Source organism: Pararge aegeria, chromosome 1 (assembly GCF_905163445.1).
Source record: "Pararge aegeria chromosome 1, ilParAegt1.1, whole genome shotgun sequence".
Classification (NCBI taxonomy): domain Eukaryota; kingdom Metazoa; phylum Arthropoda; class Insecta; order Lepidoptera; family Nymphalidae; genus Pararge; species Pararge aegeria.
Genome location: NC_053180.1, coordinates 11,009,010 through 11,018,218, shown reverse-complemented (window position 1 = coordinate 11,018,218; position 9,209 = coordinate 11,009,010). Strand labels below are relative to the sequence as shown.

At 33.3% G+C, this 9,209-nt stretch overlaps 1 non-coding gene across 1 annotated transcript; it reads left to right on the top strand.

The window, feature by feature from the left end:
• The first annotated feature begins 2,457 nt into the window (after positions 1 to 2,457).
• Positions 2,458 to 2,530, top strand: Trnar-acg. The gene has a single exon. It is a non-coding gene; the product is annotated as a tRNA-Arg (tRNA).
• The last annotated feature ends 6,679 nt before the right edge of the window (positions 2,531 to 9,209 follow it).

Sequence of the window (9,209 nt, the reverse complement as noted above, 5' to 3'; positions counted from 1 at the left end):
GATCAGTGGAAAAGTGCTAAAATGTATTGTGAACAAATCCTTTAGGGCATTAATATGAGATCACACATAGGTACGCATTTAGTTTCACATACCTAAACTAATCAGAAGCCAGCCCAAGGAAAAAGCAGTGCGAATTTTTTTATTGTCTTCTTTTACTTTTCTTTATAAATCGTGGTGATTTAAGTACACAACATTCAGTTGACTTGTAACCTTCTTATGGGCATGGCACATTCTAGGCCCTTTTTATTTAGTTTAGTGTTTTGTTGTTTTAGCCTACCTACTGACATTGTTTAAGGCTTTATGTATTAAAATAAACTGAAATACAAGTACACTATACTGTAAAATATAATTTAACTAACAGGTAGAATAGGCAGCCTTATCGCTCAAAAGAGCAAAATCTCTAACGGGCAACCTAGAACAGGACAAAACAATTGAGAATGAATATTCGAATTCAAAAATTAACTGAATGTACAAGTGAACCAAACAGCAAATATCTAAAAAGCAAAAAAAAAAATCTACATACGCCATACGCCGTAGTAGCTAGGAAGGAATGTTTTACCTAATAAATACATACATAAGCAATAAATTGTATAAAATACATACATAATACATTATATCATACATATTTAAGCCAAGAACGTAAAGGAAATTGACAAATGATAAATATAGATAGATGATAGATAAAGAAGTTTAAACGTACAAAAACTAAGAAATACAAAGTTGCATAAAATGGATATATGGAAGGCGCACGTCTTACTTGAAGGGGAATAGGTTCCATAGTCGATAGCCAGAGCTTCATCATAAAGTACTCAGAAAAGAAGGAAGTGGGTAATCTGAGAAGATATTTTTTTAGATAAGGTTGTCATCGGTATTAAGAGGGCTGCAGCAGTGAAAATTGTTATTGGATTATGAACAAAACCGAATTTAAGACGGATAGAGTATTCATGCGAAGGCAACTAGGAAGCCGGAGCACTAGCACTTTAATCCAGTATTGTTGTATGAATAAAGTACGTTAGTTACGTGTTTATTTATAAACACGACAAATTATAAAAGTGAGTCTAAGTTATTTTAAAAAGAGGCTGCATTCTAATAAAAACTAGGACAGTACTTCCTTTGACTACAACACTGATGGAATAAATATTGTCTACGGGAGATATCAAAGGCTTTTAAGATTTATAATCCTCAGCCACAAGTATCTAGTTGTGAACCATTAGGCCATACCATCCATTTGATTGCTCCTTATCACATGATTAAGCCATGTTTGGTGCCCTAGCCTTCCTTATTAATATCTACTGTATAATTGAATAGAAAAAGTTTGTTAGTTTGTCTGCTTCGATCATTAATGGCGCCTTATATGTGAAAGAACTGTGTATAGGTAATATTATGTTTTTATTTGCTGGATGTGGGTTTGAAAAGCAGTTATGATCAAAGAATTTTAATTAATAGATATAAACCACGTTGTAAGCGTGTTGCTGGCAGAGTTACGAGTTGAGACCGTTGCGCGTCGAGCAAATCCATAGGTGCATTGAATTCTTGTATATTTTTACCTGCTCTAAATCCCTCGATGGTTGATATGTATGTTTGACTAAGCCAGGAGCGCATATTTATGTTAAACCAAAAATTATGAGATACTAGGGATGTCTGCACAGTCGATTAGTATACCTAAATTCCGGGCCCCGGGGACAGTGGCGTGCACTTCATACGTGCACAAAAGCACTGCCTACCCTAAAATTGATATATAACTCGTATAGGAGGCGAATTTCAGACGTTTTATTAAATTTTCCTGCAGTATGCATACCCTGGTAAGAAACCCATATGTTGTGTATGGGGAGCATATGTTCCGATTACTAGCTGCTACCCACGACTTGATCTGCTTTTATTCTAAGGTACATAATGACGACGAAATGACTTCGGAAGGATTATAATTTTAGCATTCCACCTGTTGGGATATTACTACAATGATGACAGATCCAACATGGCGGAAATTAGATACAAAAATTTAAATGAGGCAAATGTCTTAAAATATATTGAATCTGGAATTTACAAGATAGTTTAAATAGACAATTGTACCGGGTAGGTGGCCCTGCGATTCCAATTTTTTTTTTTAATTCAGGATAGCATCTGTGGGGCCTTGCAGTTATTTATAAATTGCAATTCGCTGACTATATGTAAGTTGAAAAAGTTGCTTTATGACTTGGAATTCAAAGAAATAAATAACGCACTGGACTTGTTAAAATCCAAACTAATTACATTGGAATGTAACATAGGTAATTTCGTGAACCTACATAATAAAGGAACCTACTCCATACCATCATGAGGTTTTTATCATAACAATGCAAGAGTAAACAACAATTCAACAGAACATGCAATTTTTTTTTAAATTTTGAATAAGATTTCTGATTCGAGCAAAAAAAGAAACACGAGCTAAATTTTAACAATAGTGTTAGCGGAGCTTACGGCCCTGTGGCGCAACGGATAACGCGTCTGACTACGGATCAGAAGATTCCAGGTTCGAATCCTGGCAAGGTCGGAATAAACTTTTTAGTAAAATTTGAATCGTTAAAGAATTGATATTTTGTTACCACTTATTATAAGATTTTATTACGTATGCCAATAAATTTATGTTAGGTACTGGATTTTAAATATAAAATACCGTAGTATTTGGTACTTCCCACAAAAGACCTATTCACAGCAATGGACGTCAATTGGACATGTTGATGATGATGAATACATTAACTGCTATTTTAAGTTAGTCAGTTAGTTTCTCAATAATTTTATTTATTGAGAAACTAACTGACTAACCTGTTTAATTTAATTTTAGCATAATTAAAAATAAGAAAATTAAAATTTTAAAAACCAATCTTAATATTGTAATCCATATTAAATGCGAGCTTTTTAAATAGTACTTGACTATTTGCTTAGAGCTCATAGATTCGTCGTGTCTTGTCAATCATTTATCAATAATTTTGAAAATTAATTATATTCATTAATTTAGTAACGATTGCAATGAGCCTACAGCTATCATTCATAAGGAATTTCATAACTTCCTATCATAATTTATTCTATGATTTTTTTTATTCGATGACAGGTGAGCATTTGATCACAAGCACACCTGATAGTAGCACCATCAAAGATGTCCTCTATCACGTTGGTTCAGTGGTTAGCATTTTGATGAGTATCACGAAGTCCTGTGTTCGATAAAATCAGCTTAAGATAAAAATAATTGTTTTTATACATGCGCTTGGCCAGCGTGGTTGACTATGGCATTGATCCCTTCTCATTGTGGGAGGAGACCCGTGCCCTATAGTAGGCTGGCAATGGGTTGGTATGCTGACGATGATGATTAGGTTTTAACTGTCATTTTCTTAAGTACCTTCTAAGTCGGTGTTAAAAATTTGGCGTCCCCATCCCCCTACACCGTAGACCATGTTTAACTGTCAGTTTCGACTATTATCTTTGAGATACTGATATAATAATTAGGCGTTAAGCCACGCGCATAACCACATTGGAGCACCTCGGAGAATCATTTAGCTCTAAATTCCTTCAACCTATGAGAGAAGAGACCTACGTCCAGTAGCGGGACATTAATAGGCTGACGTTGATGATGATGACTGAAGTATATTTTTACTTATCTTTTTGTTACTTTTAGTGTAAAGTTCATTTTGAAATAGTTAAGAAAACATTAAAAACTTACCTAGTTAAAGGAAATCTCATCCTATTGTGCTTGTTTTTATATATATTTTATCGCACTTGGTTTTTTTATGTAATTAAATCATACTTTATATTAGTGTAAAGTAATATGATTATTTTGTTACAAACATTACATTTTCTATAACTTGTATTATAGAGTAATAATACAAGTTGTAGAAAATGTAATGTTTGTTAGCACAAACACAAGTAATATTTGTTGGCTAAGTATAATAAACAAAATAAAATATTGTAGCATTGAGGTGCAAAGGAGATTGTATTGACAGTTCAATCCAATTATATCAATATTCAAATTGATCCAACGCTTGTCAAAATGTTTTAATTTAATAAAATAATTGAATTCAATCTCTATCTCTCTAAAGGTACTATCTACACAGTTACGCAGTTTACAAAAGTGGCGGATAAGTCAAACTAAAAGTTCTCCGAGAAAATTGAGTTTAAAAGTAAGAAAAAGGAACATCGTCCATCGGCTGTTACATCCTATCCATCCGTTTGATTACAAATAACTTCTAAAAAAGTTTACTTCCATAATATCTTTACAATCTTATATAATATTTTGCAATACTATTAAGCATGCCTTGGGTAAATCGGTCATCTAAATCGGTTTAATCGGTAAATCGGTTAAGCTATTCTCAAAATATGACTTTAAAGGCATTAAACCACATAACTGATCAGTTAATAAATCATTAATATTGATAAAATAATAAGCACTATTATATGTTATCTTCTTTTTCATGTATTCAAAGATAACAGTGACTTTCATTGCAATAACTTGTACACATACGTTTTAACACACACTCCGTACAAGTGTGTGTTAAAAGAGAAAGTAAATCAGGCTCGATAACATTTCAATCAATATAATATACGATCGTAGATTATGTTAATGCGGCGCTTTGAAGTTATTTTAATTAATTACAACAGTCTCCAGAAGATTTAATTTGTATCGGTGTCGGCATTCAAAAGCTGAGCTTATCAGAAGTGGTCGTAGTGACTTCGTTGAGTTTATCTAAGAAACGTTGACAAAAACGAAAAAGAACTAAGTTTTGTCGAAGCCATAGAAATCTTAATAATAAATTTATTGTTATTAAGATTACTATAATAAAATCTTAGAAATATTTTTTTTGTTATTAAGACTTCTATGGTCGTGCCTATTCCCGGAATAAGTGAGGCATATAATACGTTATACCTATTTATACCGGTTAAGTGACAGGCCAATAAGCTCTGAATTATCTTCTCTACTCTTCTTCTACTTCTTGATCTTATCCCAAGTCACGGAACGTAGGGTTAGGTATGTTTTATTGGTGGAATAACCGCCAATTTTAGGTTTAAAAAGCTAGGGTATATCCTGGTCTCCTGAGCAACCACACAATTCGGAGAGGATCTTCTCATCAGACTCGTGATTCTCATTATAACTCACTATAACCCTAATAAGTCATAGTCACTCAGCATGCGATGGGTGAGCTGTTGTCGGAGCGAATATAGTTCTCACAATAATTTAATATATTCTACGAAGTTCTAGACTTTGTTAATCCTTAATAAAAGGTTGTCGTTGTATCAAAGAGTTACTAAGTTCTAGCATGACTGTACCTATTTAGATATAAGTGCATAGTTGTCGTTGATTATTATATTAAGTAAAAAATAATTACGTAATCAAATCAGAAATGAAGAGATCTCTGACAGTCCAACGGTTGATTAAGCTGTCGTAGCAATGGACGGGGGCATACCTATAGCTAAGTGCACCGATGAACGCTGGGTTTTTAAGGCGCTGGACCGGTAAACGTTGACCCCCAATCAGGTGGACAAACGAGTCCACGGACCGTGGAATTTTAAACTCCCTACAAAAAACGTGGACGTCAATCGGTTGATCGGTTGATCAGTTGATGATAATGATGAACAATAGCCAGCCAATTTATTTTTGTATAATAGTAATTCCCATGTTAATTCTCTGCAAAGACTCATTATACCACCAGTCGAATCGCAGCTACACACTGCATACTTATCAAGGAATCTAGCAATGCTGAGCTGAAACCTTTGACTAGGTTGCCACGAATGACAAGCGTTATCTTGGTGTTTCTGTTATTTGAGCATTGAGTTGGCTCTGGGTGGCATCTTGATTCAAAGCGTTAAAATAGTAGTAGTTATTTTTGTAATAGAGATATTTTCTTTCTGAAAGAAAGAAAATTGAAAACTTCTTAATTGGTTTTGAATTTTCTTTTCCAAAAAACCGAGATCTTTTATACGTAATACATATAGTTTCTATAGTACAAAAATGTAGCAAACATTACGTAATTATTATTTTTATAAAAACTTGTTACTCAATGGCTCTTAAAACTTCAACGCAACTCTATCAAATTGATTAATGTATTACTTTAACGAATGTTCAGTGACGATTATCAATTTATAAAATACCCAATTTAAGCAAAATGAGAGCGATAATTTTAAAACTGATAACATTTCAATTTTTAAGGTTAAACGATCAGTCAACGTCTTCAATCAATAAAGCTTACTGACACTTACAACGCCAAAACGGAAGCAACATGATTCAATGATAAAAATAGATCTTTCGAGAGTTGGGATTATCATCTTAGATTAGACATGTCGTGTAGTCCCTTATAATTTTTTCCCCCCTATTTTATTCTTTATTAACAAAGTGTTGGTGGTGGTGTTGGTAGGTACTAATACAATATTTACAGCCCATGTTGTCTTACGTAGTGTGTTATTATGTAAAAAACTTTCTTTTCAAACGAAACTAGCCTATGGTAAAAAAATTCTAAAAAATAATGACCTCAATATATTTTTAATGAAAATATCTTTTTAGATATTTATAACTTTTTATTTATCGGGCACACTTGTTTTCTCTACTAATTTTAAAATATATATATATAATTTATATTTAATATTTCATAAACTGTTTAGGTACTACTACAATATTTAGACCCCATGTTGTCTTAGATAGTGTTTTATTACGTAAACAACATTACTTTTTAAAGTAACCTATGGTTAAAAATACTAAAAAATAATTACCACATTACATTTATAATGAAAATATATTTTTTTATTTTATTCCTTTTTTATTTATTTATTTTATTATAAATTATACAATTCAATCAATAAAATGAACAGATAAAGGAAGGGCAACTGTGTATATGACAGAGGAGAATAACGTAAAATTACAAATGAATGAAAATTGCGAAACTAGTAGAAAAGGTACATGTACCTACCTATTTACAGTCCCGTAAAAACTTGAGACCTTGTCTAATTATTCTTACAAAGCTGATAACTCATTAGATGCATCTGTCAGTGGATTAATGTTAAAACAAAAAAGGCTCACTTCCGTTTCGATCGGTATCAAAACTGTTAATAATGTGAGGTATTAGTTCGTAAGAAGTAGATATTACGGTCCAGTAGCTAGGAATTTTTCTCATATCCATTATACGTGATGGAATCCGTTTACATGTTGAATTTCTAGTTTGGTGGACATTGGTAATAATTTACACTTCTTACTTTCGGGTCGGGTTTTAAGACATGGTCTTACGCATACCTAACTGTTTGTGAAATACTTATACCTAATTCGGAATACATTCTGTTAGCAAACGTCAAAGGAAGTTGAAGATGAAACTACCGCAAGGAGTCGTTGCTATTGACATAATGAACATGATTGTTTGTTTGCTTATTTATTTGTGAGCTACGTTCGGCTCAGACCCTTAACCGATCTTAATGTACTTCGGCATACGTATACGATTATATGTCTCTCTCCAAGATGGCCTGCGACAGACGTATAACTACTCGTAGGATACTAGATAGTTTATCGTACTTACTTGATATTTTATCCTAGGAAAGCAAAGGACACCTTATACCTAATACACCTTGATACAAAAGTGTTGAAGCAGATGTTGCATTTAAAGCTATAGTAACTACAGTATTTAAATAAGCAATCGGTACCTCCTGTTTATTCCGGTAAAATAAAGATTCCTACAGGATTCACACCCTAAGGAATGGATTTCGTTATATTCTTTTGTAAGCTCATAATAGCAACAAATTATCCTTATCGAGTTTTTAGGCCATTTCATTGGTTTTCACTTTCATATATTAAGATAAAATTAGTTAGACATAATTCAATATACGCTTGAAATTGCTTCCCAGGACGGCGAATAATAAAGTAAAATTAGCCCTAATGGTAGCCAACCTCCGATAGTGGCTCTACAAGGAGATAAAATATAACAACAATAGCTATTACGATTGACATCAGTCCGCTCGTCAGATCAGAACGTCGATCGAACGAGACAGACGTCCATCGACGTTTCTGCTGACTGATAAAATCGCAATGTTAAGGCTCTGTTGATTTAGCAAACAACGTATTGTATAGTTCGAGTTACTGACGTACTTGATACTATGGTCGGTTTTGCTCTTTGTTAGCTTCTCACTTTTGATCATAACTCACAGAACAGAAGTTTTTTGGTGAATTGGGTCTCTCAAATCTGGACTTCTGATACTTCTCTTCTCTGATTAAGAAACATGTTCCATGGGAGTTTAATTTTGACAACTGAACTTTTCATAATGTATATAGGCCCCTTGATAAGGTATTTTGTTGTACAGTCAAAAAGTACACGTGCTGTACAGACCACCGAATATACAATAGCATATTGCATTGGTACACGTTTGGGCTCACAACAATATTGTACAGCAGGCGTTATTTTGCGAAAGTCCACAGTGCAAAAAAAACTTAGCTTCATTATTAATATATTTCAAAAAACCCGAAAAATCTGAACGTTGCTCTTTGTAACTAATTCTTTACACCATACAAATACGAGAAGAAGACACATTGCAGGACATAGGTCCACTCTCAGAATTAGAAGGGGTTTCGGCCGTAAAACAATAGGCTGGTCCAGTGCAAATTGGTATTCTTGACACGCCGCGCCTTTGAGAACGAACGTTTAGCAAACTGTCTTAATACTATTGTTCTCAAGGGTGGTAAATATTGCATTATTGTCTAGAAAACCTTAATATATTGTAGGTATCTCTCAGATCTATTGCCTAAATTAATCTTTCAAAATTATTTCTTATCCTTATATATTTATAAGTATACAATTTAATGTTATGCAAGATTTCAAAATAACATTGACATTATTATATTTACAGTAAGCAAAACAGTTGAAGACAAGATCACCTTCAACCTTCCTACAATTTAACTGAGCGTTTGATTCAAAACTAATTTGTATTAAATCTAATTGCACGTATCGACAGTTGACATGACATAAAGCATTGCTATTGGCTGTCCCACATATAGATCTAGCCAATCACGATATATCTTAAGTTGAATCTGACCTACATTGCCATACCTACGTGCACTTTTAAGGCAGTTGTTAATTTAAGTCTAGGCACAGACAAGACGAATAAATTCGAACGAAGGTTAACACGGCAAAGTCACTACCATTGCTCATACAATATCATTAGCTTACTAGTACTGAATAAAAATCATGTATTCAAATAATGTCCAAGTT